Consider the following 25,453-nt stretch of genomic DNA (forward strand, 5'->3'; position numbering starts at 1 on the left):
GTCCCCCACTGCTGCGGAAGGTCAGTCCTGGAGGCCCACTCAGGGCTCCTGCCGACAGGGGCGCTGGGGAGGGCCTGCCCTGCACCGGGGTTCCAGGTGTCAAGGGCAGGGTGGGGGCCGCACAGCCTGACCCCCATCTCACTGCCTCCAAAGCCTCTCCAGGCCGGCCCCCTGGGCACCCCATATTCCTGGTCTGCCTGCCATGCGTGTGGGCCTCCGAGCCCAGGGTACCCCCTCCACCCTCTGGAGTCAAACCCCTTCCCCGAGCCCCTCCCTGCACGGCCGCCTGTCCCCAGGGCCGCGCGCCCTGCTCCTCCACAGCACAGCACACGCTGGGGCACACTCCCCAATTCCATTGGCCCCAAAGCAAAGCCAGGCGCCCTCTGCTGCCGCCGCCCCGGGCCCCGCCCCCGCATCCCCACCGCCTTCTCTCCCTCTCTCTCTCTCTCTCTCACTCACAGCACCAAGTCAGTAAACAGCTAAGCCGGCCTAGGGAGTTAGGAGGGAGGGAGCGAGGGGGCGGCCAGGGGGCGTGTCCAGAATGTCCGGTCCTGACTCCCTGGCCAGAGGCCCCGCCAACCGCTGCCACCAGGGGGCTCCCAGCTCTGCGGCAGGGTCTGCACAGGCCGGCCCTGGAGCTCCCTTCTTCTTTTTTTTTTTTTTTTAAAGATTTTATTTATTTTTATTTTTTCCCCCCAAAGCCCTAGTAGATAGTTGTATGTCATAGCTGCACATCCTTCTAGTTGCTGTATGTGGGACGCGGCCATGAGGCCGGAGAAGTGGTGCTCGCCTGGGATCCGAACCCGGGCGGCCAGCAGCGGAGCGCACCCACTTAACCGCTAAGCCACAGGGCCGGCCCATGGAGCTCCCTTCTTTTCGTGATCCGGTCCCTAAGAACAGAAGACTGGGCTCGGGCCCTGAGGAGGGAGACGGGATGGAGAAGGCTGAGCAGGACGGCCGGGGGGCTAGGCGGTCGCCTCCACACACTAGGTGAACAGAGGCATGGACAAGACAGCTGCTGTGGGTGGCTTGGGACAATCCCGACTTCCTGGTCCTACAGGGCCCTGTGCCTGGGGCATTTGAAGGTGTGGGGGCACCATCGCCGCTCTGGCTTCACGTTCTCTGGACCCTGATGGCACAGTGCCTGAGCTGGGCTGCAGGCCCAGGGAGGCCTCCCCCTCTCAGACCTCAGCCTGCCCTTCCCTCAGATGGGCCTTGGGCTGCCGCAGCCGGGGTCCCAAAGGGAGCGCACAGGGCGAGCAGAGCATGCAGCCAGCAGAGATTAACGAGAAGCCCCTGCCCTAAGGAGGGGAATGGATGGGACGAACAACCAGAGGAGAGAACATACCAGGCATGCAAACTAGACCCAGGAGTCAACTGGCTGAATCGTGGCCAGCTCCTGGGGAGCCTGTCCTGCTGGGTTGGGCGCCAGCCATCCTGTGTGTCCCGGCGCCCAGCCCTTGCTCCGGACCCCTGGTGGCACCTGGTGCTATGGTTACGTGATTATTGTCCTGGTTTGGTCAGTGTCCCTTGGAGGCTCCAGGAGGATGAGCCGCAGATCCTCCCCTCCCCCAGGGCACCCGCAGAGTGGTGTTCAGAGACTCTGGTGCCCTAGCGTCCCCTCACTGATTCTCTGCGTGTGCATGTACTGAGCACCTGCTGTGTGGCCACTAGGGTCTTGGGCAGGAGGTGGTCAGGTCTGGCCAGCGGGCTGTGCAAGAGATGGTGCCTGGTAGCCTCAGGAGCGGAGCCACCACCATCGCCGTCAGAATATAGTTAATACTGGGCTGGAGGGGCCGAGCACAGGACACTCTACCCAGCAGGACACCCCCAGGGGACACCCCCGCCCCGGGCCCCGCCCTACCTGCCGCGCCCCGCACCCCGCCCGCCACGGCCCGCGTCGGCCACCGGAAGCGCGCGCCGGGTCCCCGCAGCGCCGCCGCCATCGCCGCCATCGCTGCCGTCCCGCGGGGCCTCCCGGCGTCCGGGGCTGCCCGCCGCGCTGCCTGCTCCGGCCGCAGTCGGGACGGCGGCCCGGAGCGAGGTGAGTGCGCCGGGCGGGCGGGGCTGGACCGGGGAGGGTGGCACTTGGGGCGGGGGATCCGACCTGGAGTGAAGAATTCGGAAGGGGGTGGGGATTCGGACCGGGATGAGGGGATCCGACCTGGAGCGGGGGCTCCGACCTCGGCTGGGGAGTGAGGAGTTTGGACGGAGGTGAGGGGACCCCACCTGGGGCGGGGATCTGCGGACCCGGGGTGGGGGATCTGATCTAGGGCGGGGGATCTGGGGATCTGCCCTGGGGTAAGGAGCTCCGATAGGGTGGGAAATTGGCGTGGGGGGAGGTTCCGACCTGGGGCGGGGGTCTCCGGACAGGGCCTGGGGGGGGGCACTAGACTGGGTCGAGGGAGTGGGAGGTCTGTGCTGGAGTGGGAAGATCCGACTTGGGGGTAGGGGTCAACACCGGATGGGGGAGCCGGCATCCCGTGGGGATCCAGACCCCGACGTTGGGGGTCTGTCCCTTGGGAGGGTCACATTGGTCTTTTGCTAGGATCAGCTCCTGGGAGTGGCAGAATTGTGGGGCCTGGGGGAGGGGCGCAGTGATCTCCCCAACTGGTTCCCTCTTGGAGTCCTTGGGGTACCCCCAGGCCTTTCCTCTCGGGGGAACAGCGGCCCCATCAGGAAGGGGATGACCGGAGCCCAAGACCCCACAGGACTGGGTCTGGGTGGTGTGGCCTCATGCCCAGTGAGAATGTAGGCAAAGAGGAAGTCACCCCAGGCCTGCCCTGCTGACAGATCAGTCTTTCAGGTTTTTCCCACCAGGGACTTTTGAGTCCTTTGCCTGAGACTGAGCTTCCCTGAGTGGCTGCTGCCTCCCAACTCCTAGAGGGGCTCTGAGGGCCACTGCAGGGCCGGTGAGGAGAGCAGGGTCGCAGGCAAACACGGCGGGACACTAGCTAGGGTGGTAAGGACAGATTTGATTCAGTAACTGCTGGCAGCAGGGGAAAGAGCTGAGCTCCATTCCTGTCAGCTCAGAGGCACCGGGCGTTTTAAAGGGAGGACTGGGGAGTAGGCAGGGGGAACAGGGGGCTTGAGAAGGTCTGGAAAGGAAAATTGCAAAAAGCAGAAGCAGGGTGTTGGTTCATGTGACACCCATCTGGGTTTGCTGACTGGCGCTTCTGGAAGTTAGGCTCCTCCCTTCCCACAGAGGCTGGGAGACGGGGTCCTGTCCTCAGGTGTTAGCTGGAGCAGTCACTTCTGTCAGTCTAGAGTTTTCTCAGATGGGCGCCTTAAGGGGCCAGGGGTCATCCTAGGGATGTGGCCTTCAGCTGTTGGACACCATGTGAGTGTTTGTTCGAGTCCTTATAAGACAGGGTTGAGGCCTAGTTGAGAAGAAGGCTCTGAGGAGCCTGGTTGGGGTCTGGTCAGGGAGCGATCTTGGTCAGGTCCCCCTCTTGCTTGATTAAAATCAAAGTTATCATTGGTACAGTCATAAACATCTAATAGATGTGTTAGCTTATTTGACTAGTGAACCAAGTAGAATAGAAATGTATGTTTGCATTATACTAGTTAATGTCGACAGCTCTGAAGATATACCTGTTTTATTAAAACAACAATATTATGCTAGTCTTATTTACTACAGATTGGCCCAAATTACGTGAACTTGAAAACAGTTGAGTTGGTTCTTATATTTCTGGGAGTTTTAGGGATTTATATAAGCGCTTATTTCTCTCTAAGCCAGTTAGGATAAAACTCCTTTAAGGGATTTTATAAATTAATTTGGTAATACAATCTGGAGGTAGGGAAATATCATGTATATAACATATATGCTTACGTAAACATACAGACACATGCAAGTAGAGGTCTGATGCTTTTCACTTAAAAATTTAGCCATGCGTCACACATAAATACAATTATAGAAAACTCGCTAGTTTGTATGAGATGTGGACCTTGTCTTTGCTCCATTTTATATTTTTATTTGAATTGTGTTTCTGACGGATGGAGCAGGTTAGCTCAACATGAGGGCTTACAGCTTTCCACCTGTAATTGTGGAGGAGAACTTTAAGATTTTTGTGCCCTGATATATAATCTTATGGAGGCGGTGGACTGAAGAAATGTCTGTTTCCGATTCACTTTTGTTTTCTTTCTCAGCCTCAGGTGGTTGCTTTTGGGGGGGTCCCTGTAACCTTTGCGAGCGCCCGATGGGGCAGGGGGCCCAAAGCTCCAGTGACTTTGGGAGCTGAGGGGCTGGCGGGAAGGGAAGGTGTGGCAGGGTGGCCAGAGGGGTGGGGAGCAGGGAGCTTGAGGGGGACACATCAGAGGCTGCGCTGGGGCTGGAGGGAGGATGGGAGGTGGTAGAGGAGGAGGAGGTGAGGAGCAGAGGTGATGAAAGGAGAGGTCTCAGGAGCCACTTCGGGGAGAGCTTCAGTTTCCCAAAGAACCACTGCAGTTCCCAATTATCTTTAGTAAAGTCATGCCAACCGGAAAGAGGGGGACAGAGTTGCACCCTGGTGGCACATACTCAGCAGGGGTGCAAGAAGGGGATTTTGGCCGACTGAGAAGCTCCTGTGGGAGGCACAGGATCCACTAGAGAGACAAAGAGCCTCCCCAGGAGCCAAGATGGACTCCCAGCCCAGGAGGCTCCTTCCAGAAGCAGCCTGGCCCTCGCCCAGCTTCCAAGAGCACACTCCGCTGGGAGACTCAGCGTCTGCCCTCACTGCGCCTCAGCAGGCATTTGTTCAGCACCGGATCGGGGGTCAGAATCACCACCAGACGCGCAGACGAGCAGAGACCAGAGGCGAGACAAAGGTCTCTGCGGGCGCCGCCATCCAGCCTGGGAGGGTGACACGAGGTGGTCACGTCCAGCTCACCTGCAGGGCAGGGCTGGAACCAGGAGCTGCTGGGGCTTTGCTCCCGGTGCCCATGAGCTGCCAGGACCTTCCCAGTTGCCAAGCCCTTGGGCTCTGTCGTGCACGGCTGTCCTGCAGGGCAGATGGCCGACCGTCCCTCCCTGGACGCTCACTGTTCTGCCCCCATCCTTTCTGTCCTCCCCACAGGGGTCCTGGCCAGCCTGCCGCTATTGCCCCAGAATGTTCCCGGCGCTCTGAGGCTTGCCTTCCGCCCGGAGTCGAGACAGCCAGCCCTACTCCTAGCTCACTAGCCCGTCGACCTGAAGGTGGCTGGCCCTCCGGTTTTGTTCCCCCAAGGAGCAGGTGCCTAGACAGGGTCAGCTGTGATTGGGGCAGTGGGGATGCTCAGTACCCCCAGCTCTCTCTCTGGCAGGTGGCCCCAGCTGGTTCTGGCCAAGACTTTCCTCTGTGGCTCCTGCAACCTCAGGCACAAGCACCATCCAGCCCTCCTCTGGGCTGCTGCAGTGAGTGTGAGCAGAGACAGAGATGTCTGCTGCTCCTCACATGGAGGCGATGGCCATGTGTGCACAGGAGCAGACCTAGGGCTTTGCAAAGGGCACGGAGGCATTTCTAGTCATCTTGTACGGATTTTTTAAAATGAGCCTAGAACCAGGTCATACTGTTGGTTAATCTTTTTATTTTTTTTATTAGTATTATTTTTATGTTTTTTTTTTTGTGAGTAAGATTAGCCCTGAGGTAATATCTGTTGCCAGTCCTCCTCTTTTTGCTGAGGAAGATTGGCCCTGGGCTAACATCCACGCCCATCTTCCTCTCCTTTATATGTGGAGCACCTGCCACAGCATGGCCTGACAAGCGGTGCGTAGGTCCACGCCCGGGATCTGAACCTGCGAACCCCGGGCCGCTGAAGCGGAGCACTGGAACTTAACCACTACGCCACCGGGCCAGCCCTGGTTCATCTTTTTTTTTTTTTAATTGTGAAATTTTTGTTGTACATTACTGTTTATCAGTCACCATATAAGTGCATCCCTCCACCCCTTGTGCCCACTCCTCACCCCCCTAGCCCTTGGTAACCACCAAACAGTTCTATCTGTCCGTGTGTTGGTTCATCTTCCACATATGAGTGAAATCATGCACTGTTTGTCTTTCTCTTTCTGGCTTATTTCACTTAACATAATACCCTCCAGGTCCATCCATGTTGTTGCAAATGGGATGATTTTGTCTTTCTTTATGGCTGAGTACTATTCCATGGTATATATACCACATCTTCTTTATCCATTCGTCAGTCAAGGGACACTTGGGTTGCTTCCATGTCTTGGCTATAGTGAATAATGCTGCGATGAACATAAGGGTGCATAAGCCTCTTTGGATTGTTCATTTCAGGTTCGTTGGGTAGATATCCAGTAGTGGGGTAGCTGGATCATGAGGTATTTCTATTTTTAATTTTTTGAGGAGTCTCCATACTGTTTTCCATAGAAGTTGCACCAATTTGCATTCCCACCAGCAGTGGATTGGGGTTCCCATTTCTCCACAGCCTCTCCAGCATTTGTTGCTTTTTGTCTTGGTGATTATAGCCATTCTAACGGGTGTAAGATGATATCTTAATGTGGTTTTGATTTGCACTTCCCTGATGATTAGCGATGTTGAGCATCTTTTCATGTGCCTATTGACCATCTGTATATCTTCTTTGGAGAAGTGTCTATTCATTTCCTCTGCCCATTCTTTGATTGGGTTGTTTGTTTTTTTGTTATTCAGTTGTGTGAGTTCTTTATATATTATGGAGATTAATCCCTTTTCAGATATATGGTTTACAAATATTTTTTCCCAGCTGGTGGGTTCCCTATTCATTTTGATTCTGGTTTCATTTGCCTTGTAGAAGCTCTTTAATCTGATGAAGTCCCACTTGTTTATTTTTTCTTTTGTTTCCTTTGTCTAAGTAGACATGGAATTCAAGAAGATCCCTTTATGGCTGATGGTGAGTAGTGTACTACCTACATTTTCCTCCAGGAGTTTTATAGTTTCAGGTCTCACCTTCAGGTCTTTGATTCATTTTGAGTTAATTTTTGTGTATGATGAAAGAAGATGGTCTACTTTCATTCTTTTGCAAGAGGCTGTCCAGTTTTCCCAGCACCGTTTATTGAAGAGACTTTCCTTTCTCCACTGGATGTCCTTAGCTCCTTTGTCAAAGATTAGCTGCCCATGGATATGAGGTTTTATTTTTGGACTTTCAATTCTGTGCCATTGATCTGTGTGTCTTTTTTTGTACCAGTACCATGCTGTTTTAATTACTATCGCTTTCGGGCTGCCCCCGTGGCTTAGCGGTTAAGTGCCTGCGCTCCACTGCTGGCGGCTCGGGTTCGGATCCCGGGCGCGCACTGATGCACCGCTTCTCCGGCCATGCTGAGGCCGCGTCCCACATACAGCAACTACAAGGATGTGAAACTATGACATACCACTATCTATTGGGGCTTTGGGGAAAAATAAATAAATAAATTACTATCGCTTTGTAGTATGTTTTGAAGTCAGGGATTGTGATGCCTCCAGCCTTGTTCTTCTTTTACAGGATTGCTTTAGCTATACGGGGTCTTTTGTTGCCCCATATGAATGCTAGTATTCTTTGTTCTATTTCTGTGAAGAATGTCCTTGGGATTCTGATTGGGATTGCATTGAATCTGTAGATTGCTTTAGGTAGTATGGACATTTTAACAATGTTTATTCTTCCAATCCAAGTGCATGGAATCTTTTGCGATTTCTTTATGTCATCATTGATTTCACTCAGTAATGTCTTATAGTTTTCATCGTATAGGTCTTTCACTTCCTTGGTTAAATTTACTCCTAGATATTTTATTCTTTTTGTTGCAATTGTAAATGGGATTGTCTTCTTGAGTTCTCTTTCTGTTAGTTTGTTGTTGGTATGTAGAAATGCAACTGATTTCTGTAAGTTGATTTTGTACCCTGCCACTTGGCTGTAGTTGTTGATGATTTCTAATAGTTTTCCGATGGATTCTTTAGGGTTTTCTATATATAAGATCATGTCATCTGCAAACAACAAGAGTTTCACTTCTTCGTTGCCTATTTGGATTCCTTTTATTCCTTTTCCTTGCCTAATTGCTCTGTCCAGAACCTCCAGTACTGTGTTGAATAAGAGTGGCGGGAGTGGACACCCTTGTCTTGTCCCTGTTTTCGGAGGGATGGCTTTCAGTTTTTCCCCACAATATGTTGGCTGTGGGTTTGTCATCTATGGCCTTTATTATGTTAAGGTACTTTCCTTCTATACCCATTTTATTGAGTGTTTTTATATAAATGGATGTTGGATCTTGTCAAAAGCCTTCTCTGCATCTATTGAGATGATAATATGGTTTTTATTCCTCGTTTTGTTAATGTGGTGTATCACATTGATTGATTTGCAGATGTTGAACCATCCCTGTGTCCCTGGTATAAATCTCACTTTATCATGGGGTATGATCTTTCTAATGTATTGCTGTATTCAGTTTGCCAATATTTTGTTGAGGATTTTTGCATCTATGTTCATCAGGGATATTGGTCTGTAGTTTTCTTTCTTAGTATTGTCTTTGCTTGGCTTTGGTATCAGGGTGATGTTGGCCTTGTAGAATGTGTTGGGAAGTGTTCCATCCTCCTCTATTTTTTGGAATAGTTTGAGAAGGATAGGTATTAAGTCTTTTTTGAATGTTTGGTAAAATTCTCCAGAGAAGCCATTTGGTCCTGGACTTTTATTTTGGGGGAGGTTTTTGATTACTGTTTCAATCTCTTTACTTGTGATTGGTCTATTCAGGGTCTCTATTTCTTCTTGATTCAGTTTTGGGAGGTTGTATGAGTTTAAGAATTTATCCATTTCTTCTAGATTGTCCAATTTTTTGGCATATAGTTTTTCATAGTATTCTCTTATAATCTTTTCTATTTCTGTGGTATCTGTTGTAATTTCTCCTTTTTCATTTCTAATTTTATTTATTTGAGCCTTCTCTCTTTTTGTCTTGGTGAGTCTGGCTAAGGGTTTGTCAATTTTGTTTATCTTCTCAAAGAACCAGCTCTTTGTTTCGTTGATCCTTTCTACTGCTTTTTTTTTTTTTTTTAATTTCAATTTCATTTATTTCTGCTCTGATTTTTATTATTTCCCTCCTTCTGCTCACTTTAGGCTTTGTTTGTTCTCTTCCTAATTCTGTTAGGCATAGTTTGAGGTTGCTTATTTGGGCTTTTTCTTGTTTGTTAAAGTGGGCGTGTATTGCTATGAGTTTCCCTCTCAGGACCCCTTTGGCTGCATCCCATATGAGTTGGTATTGTGTATTTTCATTTCCATGTATCTCCAGATATGCTTTGATTTCTCCTTTAATGTCATTAAAGGAAAAACAACCAATGATCCATTGGTTGTTTAGTAGCATGTTGTTGAGTCTCTGCAGCTTTGTCACTTTCCTGGTTTTTTCCTTGTAGTTGATTTCTAACTTCATGGCATTATGGTCTGAAAAGATGCTTGTTATGATTTCAATCTTCTTAAATTTATATAAGCATGCCTTGTTTCCCAACATATGGTCTATTCTTGAGAATGTTCCATGTGTGCTTGAGAAGAATGTGTAATCTGCTGTGTTTGGATGGAGTGCTCTGTATATGTCTATTAAGTCCACCTCATCTAGTTTTTCGTTTAGGTCCATTATTTCCTTATTTATTTTCTATCTGGATTGATGAGAGTAGGGTGTTAAGATCCCCTACTACTATTGTGTTGTTGTTTGTTTGTTTTTTAATTTTTTGTTTATTGCAGTAACATTGGTTTATAACATTGTATAAATTTCAGGTGTACATCATTATACTTCTATTTCTGCATAGATTATATCATGTTCACCCCCCAAATACTAATTACAACCCATCACCACACACATGTGCCGAATTATCCCTTTTGCCCTCCTCCCTCCCCCCTTCCCCTCTGGTAACCACCAATCCAATCTCTGTCTCTGTGTGTTTGTTTATTGTTGTTATTATCTACTACTTAATAAAGGAAATCATACGGTATTTGACCTTCTCCCTCTGACTTATTTCACTTTGCATAATACCCTCAATGTCCATCCATGTTGTCACAAATGGCTGGATTTCATCGTTTCTTATGGCTGAGTAGTATTCCATTGTGTATATATACCACATCTTCTTTATCCATTCATCCCTTGATGGGCACTTAGGTTGCTTCCAAGTCTTGGCTATTGTGAATAACGCTGCAGTGAACACAGGGGTGCATGTATCTTTACACATTGGTGTTTTCAAGTTCTTTGGATAAATACCCAGCAGTGGAATAGCTGGATCATATGGTATTTCTATCCTTGATTTTTTGAGGAATCTCCATACTGTTTTCCATAGTGGCTGCACCAGTTTGCACTCCCACCAGCAGTGTATGAGAGTTTCCTTCTCTCCACATCCTCTCCAACATATGTTGTTTCCTGTCTTGTTAATTATAGCCATTCTGACGGGTGTGAGGTGATATCTCATTGTAGTTTTGATTTGCATTTCCCCGATAGTTAATGATTTTGAACATCTTTTCATGTGTCTGTTGGCCATCTGTATATCTTCTTTGGAGAAATGTCTGTTCAGGTCTTTTGCCCATTTTTTAATTGGGTTGTTAGTTTTTTTGTTGTTGTATTGTGTTGTTGTTAATATCTCCTTTTAGGTTTGTTAATGGTTGCTTTATGTACCTTGGTGTTCCTGTATTGGGTGCATATATATTTAAAAGTGATATGTCTTCTTGGTGGAGTGTCCCTTCTATCATTATATATTGCCCCTCGTTGTCTCTCATTACCTGTTTTAGCTTGAAATCAACTTTGTCTGATATAAGTATGGCAACACCTGCTTTCTTTTGTTTGCCATTAGCTTGGAGTATTGTCTTCCATCCTTTCACTCTGAGCCTGTGTTTGTCTTTAGAGCTGAGATGTGTTTCCTGGAGGCAGCATATTGTTGGGTCTTGTTTTTTAATCCATCCCACCACTCTATGTGTTTTGATTGGAGAGTTCAGTCCATTTACATTTAGGGTAATTATTGATACATGGGGGCTTGTTGTTGTTATTTTATCACTCTTTTTCCGGTTCTTTGGCATTTCTTTTGTTTCTCGTCCCATGTGTTTTGGACTACCAATTTAGTTTGGTAGTTCTGTATGGGGGTTCTCTTAGTTTTCTCTTTCTTTATCATGTGTGATTCTGTTCTGATTATTTGGTTAGTGGTTACCATGATGTTTGTATAAAAAAATCTCATGGATGTGATAGTCCATTTTTTGATGGCCTCTTATTCCCTTAGACTAAGTCGATTCGATCCCTTTCCTCTTCCCCTTCTATGTTATTGTTGTCACATCTCATTCCTTCTTGTGTTGTGAGTTTGTGTTTAACATGATGAGGTTATATTTATGCTTGGTGCTTACCTTCCCTTGATCTTTGGTTTTATATTTAAGCGCTTGCTAATCTATTTTGATAGAGGACTGCAATTTTTCTGGTTTTGTCAACCTATTTTCCTCCTTGTTCAAAACCTTGAATCCCCTTCCTCTTATTTTGCTCAGGGATGAGGGCCTTCTTGATCACTTCTTGTAGTGGGGGCCTTGTGGCAATGAACTCCCTTAGCTTTTGTTTATCTGGGATGGTTATTATTTCTCCATCATCTCTCAAGGATATTTTTGCTGGATAAAGTATTCTTGGCTGAAAGTTTTTGTCCTTCAGAATTTTGAATATATCGTTCCACTCTCTCCTAGCCTGTAAACTTTCTGTCGAGAAATCGGCTGAGAGCCTGATAGGCGATCTTTTGTATCTTATTTTTTTTTTTTCTCTAGCTGCCCTTAATACTTTTTCTTTATCGTTGACTTTTCCAGCTTTACTACTATATGCCTTGGAGAGGGTCTTTTCATGTTGATATATTTAGGAGATCTATTTATTTCATTCACTGGTATTTCCAGCTCCTTCCCCAGGTTTGGGAAGTTCTCAGACATTATTTCTTTGAACAAGTTCTCTGCTCCTTTTTCCCTCTCTTCTCCCTCTGGAATACTATAATCCTTATGTTGGATTTCCTAATTGAGTCCGATATTTCTCGGAGAGTTTCTTCATTTCTTTTTAGTCTTAGTTCTCTTTCCTCCTCCATCTGGAGTATTTCTGCATTGCTGTCCTCAATATTGCTAATTCTTTCCTCCATATTGTCAGCTCTGATGCTTAAGGCTTCCAGCTTTGTCTTTATCTCCTCTATTGTGTTTGTCATCTCTAAGATTTCTGATTGGTTTTTTTTTCACAGTTTCAATCTCTTTTGTGAAGAAACTCCTGATTTCATTGAATTGTGTGTCTGTGTTTTGTATTTCATTAAGCTTTTTTATGACGGCTATTTTGAATTCTCTGTCATTAAGGTTATACATTTCCTTGCTTTCTGTGTTGACTTCTGGGTGCTTGTCATTTTCCTTTTGGTCTGGAGATTTAATATATTTTTGCATGGTGCCTGTTGGTGTTGGCTTACTTTTCCTCATAGTGAAAATATATGGTTGCAGTTTCCTCTTGCTGCTGCTGCTGGTTGGGTGTCAAGTGCTGTGTATTCTGGCCCGCCTCAATCCGCGGGTGTTCTCGTCAGCCCCTGGCTGATCTGAGGCATGGCTGAGTGGTGGCTGCTGAGGGGGAAGTGTGGAAACAGCTGGAGCTGGAGCGTGGCAACAGCTGAGACTGGAGCACAGCTAGGCTGAAGCAGCTGGGGCTCGGGTGCAGGTAGGTTGAAGCAGCTGTAGCTGAAGTGCCGCTAGGCTGAAGAAGCTGGAACTGGAGTGTCATGGGCAGAAGCTGCTGGCGCCAAGTCAGCTGGAGCCTGAGTACAGGCCAAGCCAAAGCCGCTGGAGCCAGGGGTGGTGGGGGCGGTCAAGCCGAAGGAGCTGGAGGTGGGGTACAGTCCAGCCGAAGGAGCCGGGCCGTGGCACAGGGAAGCCGGGGCCATGGCTTGGTCCAGCCAGAGCAGCTGGGGCTGTGGTGTGGTGGGGCCTGAGCTGCCGCTGCCTCTGGTGTGGGGGCACAAGCTCGCCTTGGTGTTGGTGGGCCCAGGGAGCTGGGGGCCGCTGCCTGTGGGGGCGGGGTGTGGTCACGCTGCCCCTGCTGGTGGGGCCAGGGCAGCTGGGGGCTGCTGCCTGTGGGGGTGGGGCCCGGGCGCCTGGGGGCTGCTGCCTCTGGGGACGGGGCTGAGCTGAAGTGCCACTGCGCTGAAGCGCCAGTCGGGTGGGCCGCTTACTTTCGGCTCCCCGATCTCAGAGGTTTCTCGCCTCGCTGGCTGTCGCTCTCTGCTCTCCTGAGGGGCCAGCCCATTGAAACTACCCTGGCACCAGTTCTGCTCTCTCCGTAGGGGGAGCCCCTTGCGCTGTGAAGGGGGCTGTGAGGGGTCTTGGAGAGCGCCGGTTTTTCACGTGGCAAGCTGCCCCTCCCCCTCCTCTGAGAGCCGCATGGTCTCAGTCTCTGGGTCCCAGTCCTTGGGGAAGGAAAGCAGCTCCTCTTACCTCCTTCCATTTCCTCTGGGGATTCCAGCACCTCCGTCCTCAGGTGTACGGCTGCCTGGGTGCCTCACAGCTGCCTGGTTGCCTCAGACGTCCCCTGTGTTGTGTGAATAGCTTCTGTTGGAATATGAATGTCCTTTTTGGAGGGGGGAGAGTTCAGTGGGGAAGCTCACTCCGCCATGATGCTCTGCCTCACTCCTTCTCGGTTCATCTTTTTAAAGAAGTTTTAAGTGTCTCCATAAGTCATCCATTGATGCTTGCTTGCAGTATATTAATGAAAAACGTTTCCATTTCCTTTATGAAAGGTTAGTGTCATGTAGGATGTGTGAAATGTGAAAGGGAATACTGACCAGCTGACAAAAGTCAGTTTCGGGCTACGAAGCACAGGGAGGGATGGAAGCAAGGCCGAGCTGGCCACCTTGCCAGGCTGGGGCTTCAGGAGCCAGGTGGATGAGGAAGGCACAGGCTTGCAGGGGAAGCGGACCCCCCACATGCAGATGTTGGGGGCTGGGTCTGGTGAAGTTTAATTGTGTGGGTTGGATGCGGTGAAGCACTTTTGTCACAAAGGACCCCGGAACTAAAGATCCGGGGCTAGGGCTCTGGGTGTCAGTGTCCTATCTGCCCCTCTCCCACTTGGGCCTGAGGGTGGCCAGGGGTCTGGCCCAGCTGCCAGGCATCTTGATTGCCCTCTTTGGGTCTCGAAAGGGAAAAATGGTGATCCACGTTGATGGAGATCGTGGTTTTGGGGTTGCAGGGAGAATATTTAAGAGCGGGCTTATAGTAAGGAAGGATTTGGGGGGATGGGGTGTTATTATCGTGGTTTTGAGAAAGGGGGCTTGCCCTCCACCCAGATCTGTGCCGTCAGCGAGGAGATGGATGCTGGGTGCACACAGCGTGGGCCCTTTGGAAGGAAGCTCGTGGGGGCAGATTCTGCTGTGACAGTAAGGCCCCTCCCCCACCTCCAGGAAGGGAGATGAGCGTGCACCGCAGGAGGCCAGCATCCCTCCAAGGGGCCTGTGCAGGCCCACAGTCAGCCTCAGTGGGCAGGCAGCAGGCCCGCAGAAAGCCTCTCTGAGTCCCTGGGTCCCCCAGGGAGATGGGAGCCACAAGTTTTTCTGGATCCTGCTTCCTTATGGGGAGTGGCATGTCCCTTTTCGTTTTGGGGACAGAGAGAGCCAGAAGCAGTGTTGCTGGTGTTGTTTGGTTCTACTATAATGTTTTCTTTTTACTGTAGTAAAATATACATAACTTTAAATTTACCATTTTAACCATTTGTAAATGTACAATTCAGTGGCATTAAGTAAGTTCATGTATTTGTGTGACTGATACTGAGCAATGGACTCGCTCTGCTTGCTGTGATCTGAGCCAATTAATCAATGAGTTAGGGCTCGAGAAAGGAAGTTTTAATTAGATTAGATTAGCTGGCGTAATTGGAAGATGGGTGACTAATGTCTCAAAAAAACCATCTTCAAGAATTACAGAATCTTGAGGTAGTTATATAGGGAAAATGGGCAGTAAGGAGGGAGTTTAGAAATGCTGGCCTTCAGACATGACTGTTCTTTTCTGCTGTCAATGATGATGAATACCTTATAGGTGTGTTCCCCGCCTGTGGTCAGCCTGTTCCTGGAGAGAAACTCATAGAACAAAGTTTTAATTTATCAAGCTATCAGGGAGTACATACGTAAGCAGAGGCCATAAATCAGGAGAGCATGTGAATTATTTTAGAGTACGTGCAAGCAGTGAGTAGTCACACAGAGGAGGGGCTGGGGCCATTTAGTGTACAACATGGCCTCACTTATGTTCACTTACATAACCTTTGCCACTATTTCCAGAACTTTTTCATCATCCCAAACAGAAACTCTGTACCCATTCAGCAGGTATGCCCCCTCCCCTCTCCCAGCCCCTGGCAACCTCTGTTCTACTTTCTGTCTCTGTACATTTGCCTATTCTAGACACGTCATATAAGTGGAATCATATGATATTTATCCTTTTGTGTCTGGCTTATTTCACTTAGCATAACGTCTTCAAGGTTCATCCATGTGGTAGCATGTGTCAGTGCTTCATTCATTTTAGTAACTAAATGTAGTCCCTTGTGTGGATGTACCATATTTTGTTTACCTGTTCCTGTTGATAGACACTTGGGTTGTTTCCCCATTTTGGCTATGGTGAATGGTGCTGCCATAAACATTGGTGTTCAAGTCCCTGCTTTCAATTCTTTTGAGTAGACACCTAGGAGTGGAACCGGTGGATCATACGGTGATTCTATATTTAACTTTTTGAGGAACCATCAGACTGTTTTCCATAGCAGTTGCGCCATTTTACATTGCTGTCAGCAATGCACAAGGTTCCAGATTCTCCGCATCCTCACTGACACTTGTTGTTTTCCTTTTTTTTTTTTACATAACCATCCTAGTGGGTGTGAAGTGGTATCTTATGGTTTTGATTTGCATTTCCCTGATGGCTAGTGATGTTGAGCATCTTTTCATGTACTTCTTGGCCATCTGTATAGCTTCTTTGGAGAAATGTCTTTGCCCTTTTTTTTTTTTTTTTTGCTGAGGAAGACTGGCCCTGGGCTAACATCCATGCCAATCTTCCTCCACTTTATATGGGACGCCGCCACAGCATGGCTTTACAAGTGGTGTGTCGGTGCGCGCCCGGGATCCGAACCTGCGAACCCCAGGCCGCCGCGGCAGAGCGCACACACTTAACCACTTGCGCCACTGGGCCAGCCCCTGTCTTTGCCCATTTTTGAATTAGGTTTTGTTGTTGCTATTGTTGAGTTGTAGGAGTTCTTTGTATACTCTGGATACCAGTCCCTTATCAGATATATGATTTGCAAATATTTTCTCCCATCCTGTGGGTTGTCCTTTGGCTCTCTTGATGGTGTCGTTTAATGCAGAAAAGTTTTTAATTTTAATGAAATTCAACTTATCTATTTTTCTTTCATTGCCTGTGCTTTTGGTGTCATATCTAAGAGTCCATTGCCAAATTCAAGGTCATGAAGATTATATTTTCATGATCCTTAAGACACTCCTATGTTTTCCTCTAAGAGTTTTATGGTGTTAGCTCTCAAAGTCAAGTCTTTGATCGATTTTGAGTTAATTTTTGTATATAGTGTGAGATAAGAGTCCAGCTTCATTCCTTTGTAGGTGGAAATGTACTTGTCCCAGAAGCATTTGTTAAAGACTGTTCCTTCCCATTGAGTGGCCCTGGCACCCTTGTAAGAAAATCTTTTGATCATAGACACAAGGGTTTATTTCTGGCCTCTCGATTCTATTCCATTGGCCTCTATGTGTGTCTTGTGCTAGTACGACACTGTTTTAATAAGCGTACCTTCATAGTAAGATTGGAAGTCAAGAAATATGAGTCCTCCAACTTTGTTCTTTTTCAAGATTGTTTGGCTGTTGTAGGTCCCTTGAGATAACGTCTGACTTTTAGGATGGATTTTTCTATTTCTGCAAAAAAATGCTGCTGGAATTTTGATAGGGATTGCATTGTATCTGTAGATTGCTCTGCTACCATGGACATCTTAACAACATCCAGTCTTGCAGTCCATGAGCATGGGATGTCTTTCCATTTATTTGTGTCTTCCTCACTTCCTTCATGCTGTCATGATACTCAATGTGTCATCTGTGGAGGCCTCATAAAGCCCAGCCTCCTCAGCCAAACCCAGAACTCTGTAAACAGCTTCTCCCCTACGTACTGCCCCTGCCCTGAGGCCGAGAGCCCTGAGGGACAGACAGAACAAAGGACGCTGCACCAAAGCGTTGCCTCCTCCGCTCACTGTGGTCCAGAAACCACATGTGAAAAGTGTGCTTGTGGGCCATTTAAAGCCTTGCTGTTACAGGATGTGGAACATATACAAAAGCAGAGAGGACCCGACATGGCCCTGGGCTTCCACGCTGTCATCTCCTGGCCAGCGGACATTGCCTTTGTTCCTTTGTCCTCCTGTCACCCCGCCCCCCAGGATGGTCTGAAGCCAAGTCCCAGCGTAGCCCTTTCGCTTTGCAGCTCTGTAAGGTAACCAAGACTCTTTACCCCACCCAGGGCTCGGAGCCAAAGCAGGGCTGCGGGATCTTAGGGATCTCGAGGCTGCCACTGGGGGACATTGAGTGACCGAGCTGGTGTCTCTTTCCAAGGGCACAGCATCAGGTGTTTGGGTCCGAGGCCCAAAACAAGAGGGGCACCCCGTGTTTTGTTTCCCCACAAAGGAGCCAGCTCCTAGGGCAAAATCCAGGTCAGAACGCCTACACAGCTCTGAATGTTTCCTCTGCGGGGATCAGTGTGGTTGTCTTCAGCAGCATGATTTTCCGTTTCTCAGGACTGCCACCCTCCAATCACTAACTTGCTCATTCTTTTGTTCTACACAACTCTGGGCCGACCTGGACCTGTCCTCCCCTGGACAGGTGTGTGTGCTCCCACCTCCCTGCGTCAGGTGGGTGTGGTCCCTCCTTACCCACCATGGTCAGCTGGGCAGGGTCCCACCTCCCCCGCAGTCAGGCTGGCATGGCCCCTCGTCCCCTGAGGGCCCGGTGGGTGTGGTCCGGCCCTCCCACGATGGCCAGGTAAGCATAGAGCCCCGTCCCACGTCACGTGGCTGTGGCCTCAGCACAGCTGGGCAATGCAGAGCAAAGCAGTTTGGGGCAGCGGGGCCTGCAGTCTGGGAGGCCCGCCTTCACCCCCGGGGTGGGAGGGGGCAGTCAGCAGCCAGTGTGGGCAGTGGCCAGCGCTCGGCTGGGGGCCAGGAGCACACAGTCCCTCACGCTTACATGAGAATCTCAGGACTCTCCCCTGAGTCCCTGGAGGACCAGGGGAGGTGGCAGTGAAGCCCCATCCCCCAGGTAGTGCGTTGGGGGCTAAGAGTGTCTCCCTGAGCCGCGTGCCCTGTCCCAGGATGACCCTGGAGGGGGCCAGGGAGGAGAGCTTGGTGGGCGAGCCAGGAGCATCGCACTCACCGTGTGCAGCGGGGCCCCCGGCCGCCCTGGCTGGAGCCGCCCTGCTCCTCCAAGCGTGCCACCTCCTGACGGGACAAGGAGAGGGGCTTCGAGGGGCTTCGTCGCGCGCAGCGCTGGCCCTCCCGCCGTGCCGTGGCCCTGCTGACTGCGCCCTGCGTCATTCCGGAGGGACACGGTGCCGGGCAAAGTGAAGGACAGGCAGACCTAGTGAAGGACAGGCAGACCTAGAGAAGAGCGATTTGAAAGCCCAGTTCTTACGGAGCTCACCATATGGGGATGGGAACTGATAGTTCACGACTCCAGGGCCCACCTAGTAATGTGCCCTGTAAGCGGAATATTCCATGTTGTTTTTGAGATTCATTTCCAACATTTACTAGGTTTTTTAAAAATACCGAGAATGAACAAAGGGGACCACCACCCCACCTCCCAAACGCCACTACTAGTGATAATAGTAAGGAAGTAAAGCAACACAGGTGTGTCCTCAGGACGTGTAACACGCAGACGGGAGCACGGTGGAAGTTTCCGGTCACTTGCCCCGTCTTGTGTCCCTAGAAGAGAGACGCTCTGTCCTTAGCCACCGAAAGGGCCCCCTCCTCGTGTTTCCCCTCCCCACCTCCTGGGTCGTGGTGCGTCCTGCCCCGTGGCGGCCCTTTCCCAGCAAGGACCTGGCGCTCGCTCGGGCAGCAGGACTGCTGCATGCCGGCCCTCCAGAAAGGCCGTAGGCTCACGCTCCCTCACGGTGGTGGGGCCCGGGGCCCACCCAGGCAGGGCGCCCCATGCGGGCGGCCAAGGCCTGCATCCGGTTTCCCGTGCCTGGCGGGGCCTCTGGCCTTCTTCTGTGAGCTGCGTAGTTGCCGCCGTGGCCCGTTTTTCTCTTGGATCCCCTTTGTCTCGTTGACTTCCATGTGCTCTTTGTAACTCGCCATTGGTCTTACGTGTCACTTCCAAATTTATAATTGCTCTCCTGGGAAATATGGCTTGAGCAGAGTGGTTCATTCATCTCTCCTGCTTCTCCTAAGGCACGGGTGCACGTGTGTCAGGAGGGCAGCACAGACGATGAGCAGAGAGACCGTTCCCGGTGTCCCGGGCTGGGGGACACTCGAGGTGATGTGTCACCGGCTTTTCGGGGCCTTCCGAGCTCTCCTCCCGGGAGGGAAAGGTGGAGGACGAGGCTGGCCTCCAGGGAGGGAGCCCGGATATCTGGACCCTGGTCATTTTCAGGTTATGGTTTCTGTTCATGGTTAACTAGAGGCAAGAGAACTCCGCACAAATTCTATCAGCTTTGCTGCTGAGCTCAGAGAAGGAGCGTGCAGACCCCACCTGCAGCTCAGAGGGCAGGAGCGGGCTGGGAAAGTCGCTCTGAAGGTAGGGTGGCCCTGGGAGCAGGGAGGGCTGTGGGCCGAGGATTCGGGCCCATAGCCCGTGCAGACTTTGACCTGCTGACACGTGTCCACTCTGCCTTGTGTAAACAGGCGACGTGGCATCTGCCCTGCACTTGGTGAACTCTGCTGTGCTAGCCGGCGTCCCAGGTCTGTGCGGCTCAGCCTTGCCCGTGTCTCAGGGGCCCCGAGTCCAGCCCTCTCTGGCTGCACCCTAGCTACCTGCCTTGGGTGTTGCTTGCCGGGGAGGTCGTGCTGCAGCAGTAGCCGGCTGACGCCAACTGGTGTGTCTCGCTCACTGTGGTGCAGGCGGCAGGGCTTCCCTTTGTTATCAAGGGACAGATGCTCCACGTGGGGCTGTCCCTGAAGGGAGGGGCGACTTCGTCTGTGACCCATGCGCCTGGCCTGCGGGCCACCTGTGTCCTTACCTGGAAGCTCACTTAAAGGACCTCAGGAGTCTCCCGGACTGTTCTGTGTGAGCGCCCGAGGGAGCTGCACATGGGCTGGGCCTCCCCCGTGCGGTGCATCCTTGCCCAGGCCAGCTGTGCCCCTCGCTCAGGCAGCGGCTGACCCCCGGCTGTGGGGGAAAGCGCCCAGTGAGGGGTGCTGTGATCTGCACTCCCCCAGGCACACCTGCTCCGTGCACCAGGGCGCGGCCGCAGGGGCGGGAAGCTGTTTGTGTGTGGGGCTGCACTCTCCCGGGGCTCACATGAGCTAGGTAACTGGGGCATGTGGCTGGCTTCTTGAACCTTGGGGCCACATCAGCACAAGGGAGGCAGTGGTAGCACCCCCACACTGAGGAGAGGGTGGGTGAGCCAGGAGGGGCAGGTCTGCACTAACACCAGGGGCTTTGAGCCCCTGCACTGGCTGTGGGGCTGCCTGGCCAGCCACCAAGCACTGAAGCCTGGCACCCTGCCCTGGGTTCCCTTCCTCCCCCTCCATCCCCTCCTCCCCGCCCCACCCACCCCTATCTCAGATGCCAGAGGCCACACCCATGCTGTTGGCAGCCTCCTCATTGGGCCTGGCGCTGCTGGCTCTACTGCTCTTCCTGCGACGCTGGGGTTGGTTCCATTCCTCCTCTTCTGGAACGAGTTGGTCCTGCAGTCCCTCCACAATTGGCTCATGGGCTACAGCAAGGAACAGCGCATCCTGCGCCATGTGCTGCAGCACGCGGTGGCCGGGGACCCGCAGAGTGTGCTCGACACCATTGACGCCTACTGTTCGCAGAAGGAACGGGCCATGATCGTGGGCAACAACAAAGGTGGGTGCCCAGCCAGCAGGCGATACACACGGGAACAGGCCTCAGGCCGGGCAGCACAGCCCAGAGAGGAGAGGCCTCTTATCGCCCCTTTTCTGGGTGTTGGGGTGGGGGCTCCTCTGGAGGCCTGGAGCCCCAAGTCACTGGTCCAGCCTCCCTCTCCCCTGCCAGGAGTAAAGCTTGGGCTGAGGCCGCGACACCCACATCATTGTCCCCTTTGGAGGGAGGGACTTTGATAAACTGTCCAGGAGGCCACTGTTCAGAGTCCCCTCTTTGCCACAGACCAACTCAGCCAACACCAGTGGGAGGTGACAGCAGAGGCTCCAAGTATGCCCCGCACTTGTACTCCGTTTGGCAGCCCTGGGTGCTGATGCAGGGCGGGCCCTGGGTGCCCGGGTGTCCCTGTCGGCCATGAGGGTCTGCACAGCTACTGGGACTCTGCCTGGCCCAGGCACTGGCCCTCCCCCAGGGCTGCCTCCTGACCTCTGGACTCCAGCCTGGGATGTGAGCATGCGCTGTGCTGCTCTCTCTGCAGTCAGGCCCTGGGGAGAGACGTGACAGCCACTGTCCAGCCCTCTCAGAACCTCTGACAGTGTTCGGCTCAAGGGAGCCAGGGAGGCCCTGAGTGTAGCCCATGGGGGCAGCTCTGGGTTAGAATCTGTTGGGGTCAGGCAGGAATGGTCGAAAAGAGAAAGGGACCAGAGTGCAAAGGCGCAAAGGCCGAGGGACTTGGGGAGCTTGGATGGTGCATGCATGGGACCAGGGCCTTGGGGGAGGGCAAGGGGCCTGTGGGGAGAGCTACGGGCCATCTGGGGAGGTCTGGGGGCCTCTGGGACGCCTGCAGGTCATCTGGGGAGGGCTGGGGGCCTTAGGGGTTGCCGGGAGCCTCAGGGAAGGGCTGGGCCTCAGAGGAGGGCTGGGGGCCATCAGGGGAGCCCTGGGGTCCATTTGGGAAGAGCTGGGGGCCTTGGGCGAGGCCTGGGGACCTCGGGGCAGTGTTGGGGGCCTCAGGTAGGGCTGGGGGCCAGGCATCGGGAGGGGCTGTTGCTCACTTGGGAGGCGCAGGGCCAAGCTCCGGAGTGGATCTCCTCGCTTGCCTGCACTCACCCCTCCTGTGCCCCACAGATCAGATCCTGGACGCAGTGGTGCAGGAGCAGCGCCCCTCCGTGCTGCTGGAGCTGGGGACCTATTTTGGCTACTCGGCCATGCGCATGGCCCGCCTGCTGCCGCCTGGCGCCCGCCTGCTCACCGTGGAGATCAACCCTGACTACGCCGCCATCGCCCAGCAGATTCTGGACTTCTCGGGCCTGCAGGACAGGGTGTGGCACCTGCCCCTAGACAGATAGCGACACTGAGGCTCCAGGGGCTGGGCACAGGCGGGAGGGAGGGGCCTGGGCACGCCCCTGCACAGTTCAAGGCCACAAGGATCCTGCTGCAGGATCTCGGGGGCTTTCCCGGACCCGCAGCAGCTCCGTGAGGGCGGTCTCGCCGCCCTGACCCACAAAGCAGGCAACTCCCGAGGCTGGCCTCGGAGGAACGGGGGCAGAAGGCGCTTGTCTGCCCAGAACCCCAAAGAGAGCTGTTGGTGGACCCTCGCAGGGGTGCTGGGGGGGTGGTCTGTTTTTCCCTGTGGGTGTGGGCCCTCACGGAGCTCCGTTCCAGGTGACCGTTGTCCTCGGGGCCTCCCAGGACATCATCCCCCAGCTGAAGAAGAAATATAACGTGGACACGCTGGACATGGTCTTCCTCGACCACTGGAAGGACCGGTACCTGCCGGACACGCGCCTCCTGGAGGTGAGCTGCCCACCCTGGCTGGGTTGTGCCTCGGTGCTGGCTGCAGGGGTAGGGGCCGCCCCGTCGGTGGGTCTCAGCCTCTCTGTGGTGTCTGGGGAGAGGTGGGATCGGTGCTGCCTTCTTCCCCCTTAAGTCTAGCTTCCTCGAGGATGGGTGGGCCCCAGCACCCTCCAAAGGCCACCACAGCTTCTTTCTTCCTTTCGTCCCTTCGTCCCTTTGTTCGTGGTAACCCGTGGGGTTTCGTGTCTGAGGTCTCTCACTCCACCGACTGTCGCATCTGGGGCCAGCGGTGCCTCCTGAGTCCTTCAGCATGGCCCTAGGAGGCTGGAGCCCGCTCCCGACTCACCTTGGGCATTTCCTGCGCCAGACCTAGCTGCCCTCTGGGGCCGGGGCTGGGGCTGCTCTCTCTTCTCCGTCCGTTGGCAAAGATGCTGGGAAGTTCCTTTCTTTTCTCTTCGGGAGAGCAACCGCTCCGTGATTCACAGTGGTCCTTTCTGTTCCAACTCTGGCTCATGGCTGTCCCATGACCACACGCTACCCTCACAGCTGTGTGTTTGCCAGGACACCGGCCAGAGGGCCCTCGGCTTCCCCCGCGAGAGCCCAGACCCCCCCCCCAGAGACTATCCTCGGGCACCTCCTGGAGGGGGCAGAGTTAGGACCCCACGGGTTAAGACACTGGGACATGCCCCACGTGGGCCTGCCTGCAGCCTGAGTCACACCTGGGGTCACGTGTTGGATTTTGCTTTCAATGTTTGGGATTGTTTGTTTGTTTAACTTTCATTCTATGATTATGTAAAAAAAGCTCCGTTGTTTAAACTCAAATCTAGGGGATGAAACAACTGGGGGGTCCCTTGCCTGGTCTGCCACGCCCCCACAGGCAAACGTGTCCCCTCACGGTTTCTCTTTCCATGGCTTCCTGTGATCTACGCAGCCCTTCCCCCATTCCGAGAGACTGCCCACCCAGGAGGTCGCTGCCCCTGGCTGTGTCCGGCCACTCCTTCCTTCTGCAGAGCTCAGGCCCTGCCAACGCCAACTAGCTGCCCAGGCCCAGGCCTCGGTGGAGATGGGGCATCTCAAATACTAGAGCGTGGGGATGTCCAGAGCCGACCCCCGAGGGGCAGGCTTGTGGGTCAGGAGGTCTGCTCCTCTGCTGTCCCCTGGCCCTGCAGGGTCGCCCTGGTCAGATGGCACTAAAACTCCAGGGACGCCGCCAGCAGCCCAGACACGGGCTCCAGGCATCTCTCTCACCTGGAGCAGCCACGTGTTCCCAGCACTGGTGACCGAGGGACCCACTGGCCTTGGGGTGCCATTGTGTGCCGGACCCTGCCCCCATCGTCTCCTCCGCTCATTGTCCAGCTAGCGTGTCGTGAGCACCTACTGTGTGCCTGCCACATGCTGTTCTAGGGGCTGGGGAGGCCAGAGGGAACAGAGGAGGAAAAGATCCCTCCTCACAGAGCTGACGGTCTGGAGAGGGAACAAGTGCTCAGCACAGCCCTGTCCTGCAGTGGTCACTGCAAGGGAGGAGATGGAAGGCCGCGGGAGACCCTGGTGACCCCAGGAGCCGGGGTGGGGCTGACCCTGGGGCCAGGCACAGGCCAGTGTGGAGCCCCCACCTGCCCTCCTGGTTAGGGGCGGGCTCACTGGTCACTCCTGATCCTCACCCCCTTTAACCACCTGTCCCCTGCAGAAGTGTGGCCTGTTACGGAAAGGGACAGTGTTGCTAGCCAACGATGTCATCCAAGGAGCACTGAATTTCCTGGCACACGTGCGTGGGAGCGGCCGCTTCGAGTGCACACACTTCTGCGCATACCTGGAGCATGTCCACCTGGTGGAGGGCATGGAGAAGTCCGTCTACGCGCGCCCAGGCAGCCTTGACCTCCCACCCTGTGCTGGGCTCCTTTGCCAAGCCTGCTTCTGAAGGGCACGATGGCTGCCCTGCTGCCAACCTGCTTCTGCAGTTCTGGAGTCTGTCCTCAACGCAGCACTTGAGGCCTGCGAGGCCAAGGCCTGCCGACACTGACCCTTCCACACAGCCGCGCTGAGCTCTCCCACTGGCTCGCCCCAGTGTAGCGCTCGCCGCACAAAATCACTGCAATAAATCTGCTTCTAAAGACCACATCAGGGCCAGTGGTGCCCATGACAGTGTCTCTCACCCCCACCAGCGTCCCTTTCTTACAGGGGCGCGTCCTCGGGCAGCGATATATCCAGTAGACACAGGAAGTCGGGGCAAGTCGGGAACATCTGGAAACTCACACAGTCCGTCCTCAAGGCTTGCCGTCACCAGGTGGCAGCAATGCCTCAGTGATGGCACTGTGACCCACAGCTCCCACCACACTTCCGACTCCTGAGTTCTTTCACCTGCTTAAGAATGAAATGCAACTTCTTTCCTAAAATCAGCTGTTAATCATCTTACATTCCAGTATCAGGGTTAAACGGTACTAAAATAGAAATTAAAGACTAAATATTTCGCTAGAAGAGATCAACTCGGTGCTGCTTTTCCACCGCTGCGCTGCTCCCTCCTTCCTCTGGTGTCCTCAGCTTGGCACCAAACACACGGTGCCCCCGGGACTGGATGTGAATGCTGCGGGCGGTCCCGGGGGCTCCCGGCCCCAGCACTGCTCCTGCAGCCGGGCTGGCCCAGGGCGCCTGTCACATCCCCTGGGGCGCCTGGGCTGGGCTGAGCTCCCACTGGGGGCTGTCCCACCAGGACCCTG

General features: G+C 52.9%; 1 pseudogene; it reads left to right on the forward strand.

Moving 5' to 3' along the window:
* The first annotated feature begins 1,916 nt into the window (after positions 1–1,916).
* On the forward strand, positions 1,917–25,216 carry LOC131398536 (catechol O-methyltransferase-like; annotated as a pseudogene).
* The last annotated feature ends 237 nt before the right edge of the window (positions 25,217–25,453 follow it).

This window comes from Diceros bicornis, chromosome 35 (assembly GCF_020826845.1).
Source record: "Diceros bicornis minor isolate mBicDic1 chromosome 35, mDicBic1.mat.cur, whole genome shotgun sequence".
NCBI lineage: Eukaryota > Metazoa > Chordata > Mammalia > Perissodactyla > Rhinocerotidae > Diceros > Diceros bicornis.